Raw genomic sequence first — 10603 nt, 5'->3', positions numbered from 1 at the left:
CTTCCGGACAGCTGTCGGTCGAGGGTTGTTCTGTTCTCTGAGTGAAAATAGCGTTTTGCATAATGAACATACCGATCGACGTAAATTTTCTCGAATAAAGTAACCGACTAATGTAAAAAAGTCTTTTAATTTTTTTGAAGAATAAGAACTGCGATTAGTGCGCGGAGAAAGGTGGTTCTACTGGATTTGGGAATCAAGTCTTGAGGTGAGTCTGTTATTGTCATATCTTTTATGTTCTCTTAGCTTCTTTCAACTGGTCTTTCCACATTCTTTATCTCGGTATATTTTCGTAACTTAAAATAGTCACAATAAGACTCGGCTTAAAATTTTCGATATTTTATAATGCACGTATAATAATATTCAGACTACGAATAACATGAATAACGTCAATTTTCTAATAAATGCTGTTTACCTAGCGATATACTTTTGAAATATTTTTGGGTGTCAAGATTAAATATAATTGTATATTACTGATTGTACAATTAGAACACTAATAATTTTATAATATTATAAGTAATAAATTACGCAATTATAAAATTTAAGATATATTACTAAGTCTATACATAACACATAATTAATTCATGTGTATCAATTGCAATTAAGATGTAGTACAGCTCTTATATTAGACACACTGATTATTGTTGCTTTCGTAATAGTCAGAGCAATCGGCAGGTAAGTTTAAACGTAAAATTGAATCGATATAGAAATATCAAACAAACGATTCTACTTACATGTAAAATTCTTAAAATATTATCGACTAATATTGCGATAAAAGTCATACACGTAAATCCTATGTTATATTACGTATATGAGTGATTTATATTTAAAATGTAATAGTTAGATAAAATATATTTGAGATAAAATTTGAGATAAAAACTTCTCAATTTTTTTTTATATCCCCATTCATAAGATATTATTTTTGTGATATATATATTTCGAAATATTCAGGGCCGAATTAAGGTTTTTGCCGTCCTCATTCAACTGCCCAATAACCATATTGGCATAAAGAACAAAAAAGGTCATTTATAAAGATTGAGGAACCTTATCTTTATTGCAAGTTTACGTCTGACAAAAAAATAATTAGTTATCTTCAGAACTTTAAAAAAAAATGCCGCCCCTAAGCTCTAGATTAGTCTCTAATGCTAATATGGCGCTGGATATATTTGTTTGTTTTAAAATGTATATTTATGTGTGTACTCGTATATGATTTTTCATATACATATACATACATGATTTGTTTGTATATGTATATACATAAAATTATAGACAATAGTCTTTTAAATTTTGACACGAATTATATGGATATTATATTAAGCTTTACTGTCTATTTCATAACATTAATCCATTGATATTATCGAATAATATACAATGATGTAAAAATAATTGATTAATTAAGAGAGAAAGTAAACAAATCATTTCTTTTTGTTACACCTAATTTGATACTAATGTGGAATCTATGCCGAAAAACACGTATATTAATTTCATTGCATTAATTCTAAAACTTGTCTCGTTACCCTTGAAATAAAATAAACTAGCGTTGATATACATATACATATATTTGCTCTTGATGTAGGCGCAGTTCCACAACTCACGATTAACTCTTAACTGAGGTTTAACTTATTTTTCATCTCTTTCCAATTCTCCGTAGTATATCAACAAATATCTTTTTATGCAACAAGGCTCGTTCCCTTTCCAAACAGAGCAAGTGCATCTAAACCATTTTTTATATTAAAGTCAGTCATAAAATACATATATAAATCTTTTTGTCAATCTTATTTTGAAAATAGAGGTACTGATTGTGCATTTGTAATTAATTAAATTGATTTTATATGTAGATACTAAAAAATAAATTTGTTAAAATATTCAGAAGAAATACATTGATGACGAGATATCTCTAATATGCAGTATGTTGAAGAAATTAATTTTATTTTTAATCCTATTAAGAGATCTGAGAATGGTATATCTTATTTAAATATTCGTATCTGCATATGTATGCCGATCTGGGCACCACTAATAATGACGTGTGAAAGTGCGTCCACTATACGACGGCACTCCAGAACAATTCTATGTTGTGCTCAACTTGAGATGCTATGGAAATAAATTACCGTAAACTGTACGTCTGATCAAGAAGTTCATTTTACTTACGACACCGCGCGTGGTTGTCTCTTTAAATAGTTTAAATGTCTCAGGCACCTGCACAAGATTTGCCGTTATATGCTTCCGACATCGAACAGTATGTATTGTCGTTTGTAAAATATCTACAGTATAATTAGCAACAAAGTGCAAAGTCATACAAAAGATAGCGGAATAAACGAAGACGAGTAGAAAAGGGATAGAAAAAGGAAAATAGCACAAAAGAAGATATAACAGATCTTATCATAAGTAAAAAATAAATAGTAGGAATTCGAAGAAACAAACGTAAGGAAAGATATTTATATGTCTACAAATAGAAACTCAAAGAAAAAGAAGAAATAGGACTAAACGCAGTCAAAATGAAAGAGAGAGAGAGAACTCGTATATAGGAAGGAATAAAGAAAAATCAAAAAAAGACCAACAAAATGGAAAGTTAAAGGGAAGTGCAAACGGAAACGGGAGAATAATAAATCCGGATCTATAATAGATATTTTAAGCCTTAAGCCGTAAGAAATTCAAATTGACCAATTACAGTCAAATACGAGAATAATCGACTGTAATTCGTCCATTTCTTATGACATAAGGCTTCAAAAATCCATGGTAGATCCGGGCTAAAGAACAAGATAAATACCTGGTTTATGCTTCGGTCTTAATCCTAAAATTTCAAAATTCAGCTAATATGGAATACAGTTCGGTTAGGACTGGCGGCTTTATTGGTTTTTAGGATTTTAGGGTTAAGACCCGAAGCATAAACTTAGCCTAAGAAGAGATGAAAGAGAGAGATGTCCTTGCTGCGGACTTCGGACCAGTCTATAACTGTGTATTCGTGCGCACGAATGTCCATAAAGAACTGGTAATGATATGAAAGTGCATCCATAAATCGTTTCTTTCCAAAATGTCTTATATCTAATCTTATTGTTCACTTAATATATATCTTTTTATAGCGTAAATCAATTACACAATTGATTACGATAATTAAAAAAATTTATTTGTAATAAATCTATGAAAACAATTATAAGATTTCTAGTTATCGCATTACAAAGATAAAGAACAATTAAGTTGTAAGATTTTTAGCAATCGTATTGCAACGATAGACGCGTTCAGCGGACTCAACAATTGAGTGAGCGCTTGCTGTTATTGGTGTATTTTTTTAGATCCAATCAAAATTTTAGACCTAGAAGAATGCACCAATAACAGCGAACGCTCATTCAACTGTTGAGTCCGCTGAATGCGCCCGATTCCGCTTTTATCAGATAATGTGAGAAAACAATAAGAAATAATACTTTTTTATAACAAGAAAAAAAAGATAAATTAAAATAGGAAATGATTGTTGACAGATCCTATATTCCTATCATTTTCTATTTTGTTTGTTTAGATAAGAATAACGCATTAATATTGTATCAGAATTGAAAATTATACATTGCAGTAGAAAATGAAACTTTGATTATCTTTGAAAACATAAAATGCAAGTAATTAAATGAAATACACAAAATAAGACTTTATAAATTTGTAGAAGATAAACTCGACATAAAACATCCAATGCGTAATATATCAAGAATGCATACAACATATTTTTGGTCTCTTTTAGAGAAACAAACAGGAACATAAGTCGATATCTTAATGTGTATCTTAATGTATTATTAATGTAATGAATAATTTCAGACTGTTTTAAATACAATTTTAAGATGCCATAAACTAATCGTACAGCCGTATTAGCACCTTAAGTTTAAATTAGTCTTGAAATATATACTATATGAATAGCCTTAAGGTTAATCAAACAACAAAAAACTCAAAATTAGATATATGTCTTAAAGACGACTTAAAAATGTTTTTAACTCGTCTTATCTCTTGTTTTCGGACTCGCGTGTTGTTTAGGTTGCTCGTATTATTATTTGTATCTATAAAGATCTATGGCAGATACTCATAATTTGATTTTATCAGTCGCACAATGGTTATCTAATGCCATACTAAAATAAATGTTAATAGCGATAGCACAAAAAGTTTGGATTGCCTCACGGAATGACTGCTTTCATACTTTTTACTCACATGTATTTCCTTTTTCTTCATTTTTCTTAGGGTATTCCGAGGCAACATGTTTTCCTTTGCTATATAACGAATCTAAACCTTCAAAATATTTTAAGACCATTGTATTTTGTTAGACAGTTAGTTCTCGAATAATCGTGCTGACTACAATTAAAATAATGTTGATCATAGTTGACGCCTTCTGTCTTTATGTTTCGGTCGCTGCTTATAACTGCGTTCATCTTGTCTGATCATTGAAATAGCAACATGTTTTTTTTTATGGGCGAGTAGTTGCATTCGTTAAAGCTTGTCGAAGCATCTCAATTTCTCTTCGAGCCAACATTAACTCCCATTCAGCAGCTTGTCGAAGCATCTCAATTTCTTTTCGAGCCAACATTAACTCCCGCTCAGCAAGTTCTTTTTCTCTTCGGTTCAATTCAGCCTGTCTCCAAATCATATATACATCAACAGAGTGCTTTATCGCGTTTTTTTCTTCTGTGATATCCGCTGCCATTTTGGTTCCTTCAAATCGAATCGTATTTATATCGGTAAAACATTCTGCTGTTGCATTTGTTGTTTCTGTAGCATTCACTACCGTTTTGGCGCCTATAAACCGAACCATATTTACACCAGTAAAGTTTTTTTAGTGTTGCATTCATTAACTCTGCGGCATCCACTGAGTTAATGACTCTTCAAATCAAATTATATTTACATCTAGAGTTACCTGCTGTCGTGTTTGTTGCTTCTGTGTTACTTGCTGTCATTTTGATGTCTTCAAATCGAATTACATTCATATTTGTAGAGCTTTTTGCTGCCATGTTTGTCGCCTCTGCAGTACTTGCTACCGTTTCAGCCCTTCCAAACCTAAATATATTTTTATCAACACAGCTTCCTATTGCTGCATTCGTCGCCGCTGTGGTACTAGCTATCGTTTTGGTTTCTACAAATCGAATTATATTTACATTAATAGAGTTTTTGCTGTCGCATTCATCAATTTTGCAGCATCTGTTGTTATTTTTGTCTCTACAAATTGAATTATATTTATATTAGTAATACCTGCTGTTGTGTTTGTTGCTTCTGTGACACCTGCTTTTGGTTTGATGTCTTCAAATATATTGGTACAGGTTCTTGCTGGCATACTTGCTGCCGTTTTGGCCTTTCCAAATTGAAATACATTTTCATTGACAGTGCTTCTTGCTGCTTTGTTCATTGCTTCTGTAGCATTTGCTACTGTTTTGTCCTCTACAAACCGAACTATTTATATCAGTCGAATTTTATACGATTCCGTTTATCAACTCTATGGTATCCGCTATCATTTTCGTCTCTATAAATCAAAATATTCACATCGATAGAATTACCTGCTGCTGCGTTTGTCATCTCTACGGCACTCGTTATCGTTTTAGGTTCAATTGGTCCAAACGAATACATTTTGTCATCGATGAAGCTTTTTGCTGTGTTGATCGTCTCTGTGGCATTCGCTATTGTTTTGATCTCTACAAATCGAACCATATTTACATCAATAGAGTTTCTTACTGTCACATTCATCGACTGTGCAACATCCGCTGTCATTTACGTCTCTGCAAAAGTTATATTTACATCGGTAGAGTTACCTGTAGTATTCGTTGCTTCTGTGACACCTGCAGTTTTGATGTCTTCAAATTGAATCACATTCATACAGCTTCTTCCTGCCGCATTCGTCGCTTCGATGGCACTCCCTACCGTTTTGGCTTCTACGAACGTAACCACATTAGTCTTACAGTTTCTTAAGACAGTGTCCCATGAGATATATTTACAGCGCATTATGGCGTAGCTTACTGTTTACACCGTGTACATCGATACGCGAATCAAGTACCATATCCATATCAAATCACTTGATATGCTCAGTATAAACGCTAGGGGGATTACTTTAGTGCGCTCTAGGTCTGACACTCTCGAATCGCGAGTATCAGACAAAGTTGGTGCGCGTATCAAAAGATTCTATTGTAAACCGTTTGATTCGTTTTGGACTATCTATTAAACTATTTGCTGTTACAAGTTAAGGTTATTAAACATAATTATGATCAAAAGTTTATTTCGACAGTAAACTATCGTGCAAAAAGGGTGCAAATTGGATATTTACATTGCACGTTAATTCTTCCAGTATTTTCACAATAATTGCTATCAATAAGAGAATTAATGACTATTGTCTAGCTTATTTTTCCTTCTTTTGAGTATGTTTCTAATACTAGACAAGAACCGAGACTGAATCTAAACCAGCGATCCGACAGTCACTCAAAATTTTTCGTCACTTTTAATTCAAATTACCGAGTTGAGACTTTATCCGGATTAAAAATCTAACTTAACCTGTTTTCACAGATAAATCAATGTAAACAGGGACGTATCGAATGCTTAGTCCGCACCAACTTGATACGCGTACCAAATTTAATGGTGTAAACTGTAAAGGATAATCATTACTACCGCTGTTATATGATTTCGCATTTTACTGAAGTTCAGTATAAAACACGAAATTATAATAGCGAATCATTTTTGATAAAATTGATTCGTTATGCGAATATGAAATACGTAGTATAAGATACACCTCTCATGAATTACACGGATTTCACCTTTAAGGCCGGTATTCATAATCAATTCTTATATATTCAAAATCGTCTTAAAGAGACTTAAGACATCTTACACATAGACGATTACGTGTCATTGACACATCACTACATCAATATCTTACTCATGCACGCCACACATATACGTAGATTTTTGTATCGTAATTATGTTTTAATTAGACATCTAAATCTAATTTTAAAAACTCCCACGCTGTTTCTTCATGCAAACTACGTATCTGTGGACTACTATTTCTTAAGGACAGATTGCGCAGCTTTTATATAATGGGCCTTCTACAATAAGCCGTAAGTCACAAATCATAAGTCATAAGCTAGAAATGGACCAATCACAGTCGTCAATTTTTAGTTTCTTACTTCCGATTTATAACTTATGGCTTATTGTAGAAGGCTCATAGAAGGCCCATAAAACAAAAATGTTGTTACGACATGCAACGACGTGACAGCTCTGGAGCGCCATATTGGACTAAAAAATGGTAAAGAAGAACTCAATTTTGAAATTTTTTATCGTTTTCAGCATAGATTCTACCTCACAGGCACGCGTATACTTTAATTCTGTAAAAGGATTTTCGAACCTGTGAATGACAAAAAAAGTATTTACGATACAAAAATTATACGATTTAGTCGGTAATACAGGAGGCTTTAGGATCCCCTTAATCTTCAATGCATATAGGGCATTGATTTCGGCCTAAGGTACCCTGACGGGAGCGTCAAATATGTCGAACATCAAAGCATGCACAGTGATATATTAAGTAATTTTGTTGGAATGCATTGGATTCAGTTACGCTGCTGGTAGAGGAATCTTGTAGTTTACAATTCTAGGCTATACACGCCGGGTACGATAAAAAAAAAAAAAAAGCAGAAAAAATGATAGCAGATATAAGATAGACTGAGGAAAAAAAACACTATCTGGACAAATACAAATACAAATAGCACAGTTAAAATCGGCCACGCTTATGCTAAAAAATAAGATGAGCCATTTTTTCGTTATCCAACCAGAAGCAAATACGGCTAAGGCTATTTTTGTATTCAGTGATCAAGGAGTCGATTGTGAGTATCTCGAAATGAGATGAAAATGATAAAAATGAGCAAATTCACTAAATATTGACCAAAATAAATTAATAATATTCTAGAGTAAATTTGCTCACTCTTGTAATTTTCACTTCATTTCGAGATACACAATCGATCCCAAGAAGATGAAAGTCTTATGCATGGTGTAAGAAGAAAGGTGAAACAACATCATGGATGCGCAGTAGTCGACCAATAAGAATCGGATCCAAATGTTCAAAAGCAATATGATTGTTCCTTGTTATCATTAATATTTTTAGGGGATGTATATGGACCTAAATTTTATTGGCACCGCCATTACTATGCGCAATGTTTCACCATTCTTCTTACACCATGGTCTTATGTGTGTGTGAAGCTGGCGTATCATTTAGTGGAAACTCATGAAATATTGAGAGTTCTGAATGTATTTTCAATAGTTCTATAGTTCCTGATAGATAAAACTAATAGTTCTGCCCTCTAAAGTGGAAAAAAAGCGAAAGTACAAACTGAGACGCCAGGTTCACGCCAAATTGTCTAGGACAAAGTGAGACGCTGCGTGAACCTGGCGTCTCAGTTTGTACTTTTGCTTTTTTTCCTTCACACACACGTCTTATAGCCGCGGTTGCTACATGCTGATTAATATATAATGCATAACGAAAAAAAACCTGATGTAACACTCAGATCGCTGCGAAGCAAAACACGTCTGCCACAGTCGGGCGATCTCTCAAAATGTTTCTGCAAATCAAATCATATTTAAATCGATGGCCTTACCTGACTTACCTGCTGTCGCGTTCATTACTTCTGTGACATCCTTCGTCGTTTCGGTACGTTCAAACTGAATCGTATTCATATTCGTAGAACTTCTTGCTGCCATGTTAGTTATCTTTGCGGCACCCATTGTTTTGGTACCTTCAAATTGAATCATATTTACATGATCGGTAAATGTTCTTGTTGCAATATTCGTTGAATTTGCAGCATGCGCTTCTGGTTTGATATATATGCCGTCCATCATAGGTCGTTCATAAGCCGTGTTCCATTTGCTATTAATATTCACTGTTTGCAATTCTCTACTATGTAATATGACTTTTGGTTCGTTTCTCTGGAACGTCTGGGGCTTATATGACATGTCTGTTTGATTTGTTTCCAACCGATTTATTAAATCCGTCTTTATGCCAGTAACTGGAAGGTTTCTAGCTCTCAATTGATCCTTTAATTCTAATACAGTAAAATTCGACAGTCTACTGTTACTTGATTCCCTTGTATGAGACTGATATGACGAATTTGTTTGTAATCGATTTATCAAATCCGCCTTCAAACCAGTAACTGGAAGATTCCTACTTCTCAGTTGCTGTTTTAATTCTTTCACGGTAAAATTACTCATTTTGAGTAGCCACTTTTTTTATCACTTAAACACGACGAAACAATCGTTCACACTTGAAACGGATACCAAGATTCTTACCAAGCGTATCTTGTTTCTAATCTTGGACAAGCCCTTAAATTAAAAATGTTTTTTTTTTTAACTGTAACTTTAATTATAAAATAATATAGAATCGAACACCCGCTCATGATACGTTTCAGTCACCGTCTTAATATCGTTTGCGATATTTATCTATGTCGATACATTAGAACTTATGACATTGATACGTCAGTAATTGTAATTATAATTAATTGATTGCACTCATGTACTTATATATGGCTTTTGTGCACGAAACGCAAAAATGCTTATATATATCGCGCGCTACGCAGTATTACTACTATAGAGATAGTAGTACTAGAGTACGCATTATCAGAATGTTCAGGAGTAGGGATAGAAAAGGACGCACCCATTTGGGCTGTCGCGTTGTCTCTCGTTTTGCGTATAGCCGTATATTCTGAGAGAGGGGATTGAGCGATCTCTCAAATACTTTTTAACTGTTACATCATTATGGTGTCAATTCTTTATTCCCTCTTTCGATCTCCTCTCTCAGAGTATACCAGATATGATATACACATACACGCGAAACGAGAAAGAACGCGAGGGCCCAAATGAGTGCGTCCTTTTCTATATGTGGACTACCCCCACTCCTCCAATGCGTACTTACTATTTCTCTATGATTACTACACAATGTGATATATACTAACATAAAAGTTTTCTTTACTATTTTTTCTGATTTCTGTGGCGTAATTCCCCGCACGACGTAAATTCCCATGCAGCGTAAAAATACTGGAGTTATCAAGAATTTATCTACATGAGTCATAGATGTAATATTAAAGCCTATCGCACATGAAATGCATAACCGCATAAACGTATAAGTCCGGATAACTCATACAATAGGTGTTTTAAGTCCTAGATTGGGTCCACAACCTCGTTTTAAGAGGTCCTAAAGCCGTAAAGCCGTAAGAAATTGACCAATCACAGTAGATTATTTTTCTCGCATTCAACTATGATTGGTTAATTTCTTATGGCTTTACGGCTTAGGGCCTCTTAAAGCGAGGTTGTGGACCCAGTCTTAGACGAATTTCTTACATAACGCATAATATACAGGGAGGGGCATTTAAAATACAGGTCACCTGAATAACTCGCTTGTTTTTGACAATACGAAAAAATGTTTCAAATAAAAATGGAACGGTGTCGAGGGGGACACGTTTTAGTCACGTTATTTTTTTTCTAAGTGGAAGCGCTAAAAAGATATGAAGGTCACCTCCACTTTTTTAAATGGAATTATGTAATTTTTTTTTAGATAACGCGATTCCTCTAATTATTTTGCATATAAAAGTTTTAAGGTAAAGATACCAAAATCAATAGTTTT

The 10603-nt window shown here is 33.6% G+C and overlaps 1 pseudogene; it reads right to left on the bottom strand.

The window, feature by feature from the left end:
- Positions 1-3993: 3993 nt before the first annotated feature.
- LOC108781213 (uncharacterized) lies at positions 3994-9195 on the bottom strand (annotated as a pseudogene).
- Between the last annotated feature and the right edge of the window lie 1408 nt (positions 9196-10603).

This window comes from Cyphomyrmex costatus, unplaced genomic scaffold (genome assembly GCF_001594065.2).
Source record: "Cyphomyrmex costatus isolate MS0001 unplaced genomic scaffold, Ccosl1.0 scaffold797, whole genome shotgun sequence".
NCBI lineage: Eukaryota > Metazoa > Arthropoda > Insecta > Hymenoptera > Formicidae > Cyphomyrmex > Cyphomyrmex costatus.
The sequence above is the reverse complement of the archived record's forward strand: the minus strand, read 5'-3'. Positions and strand labels throughout refer to the sequence as shown.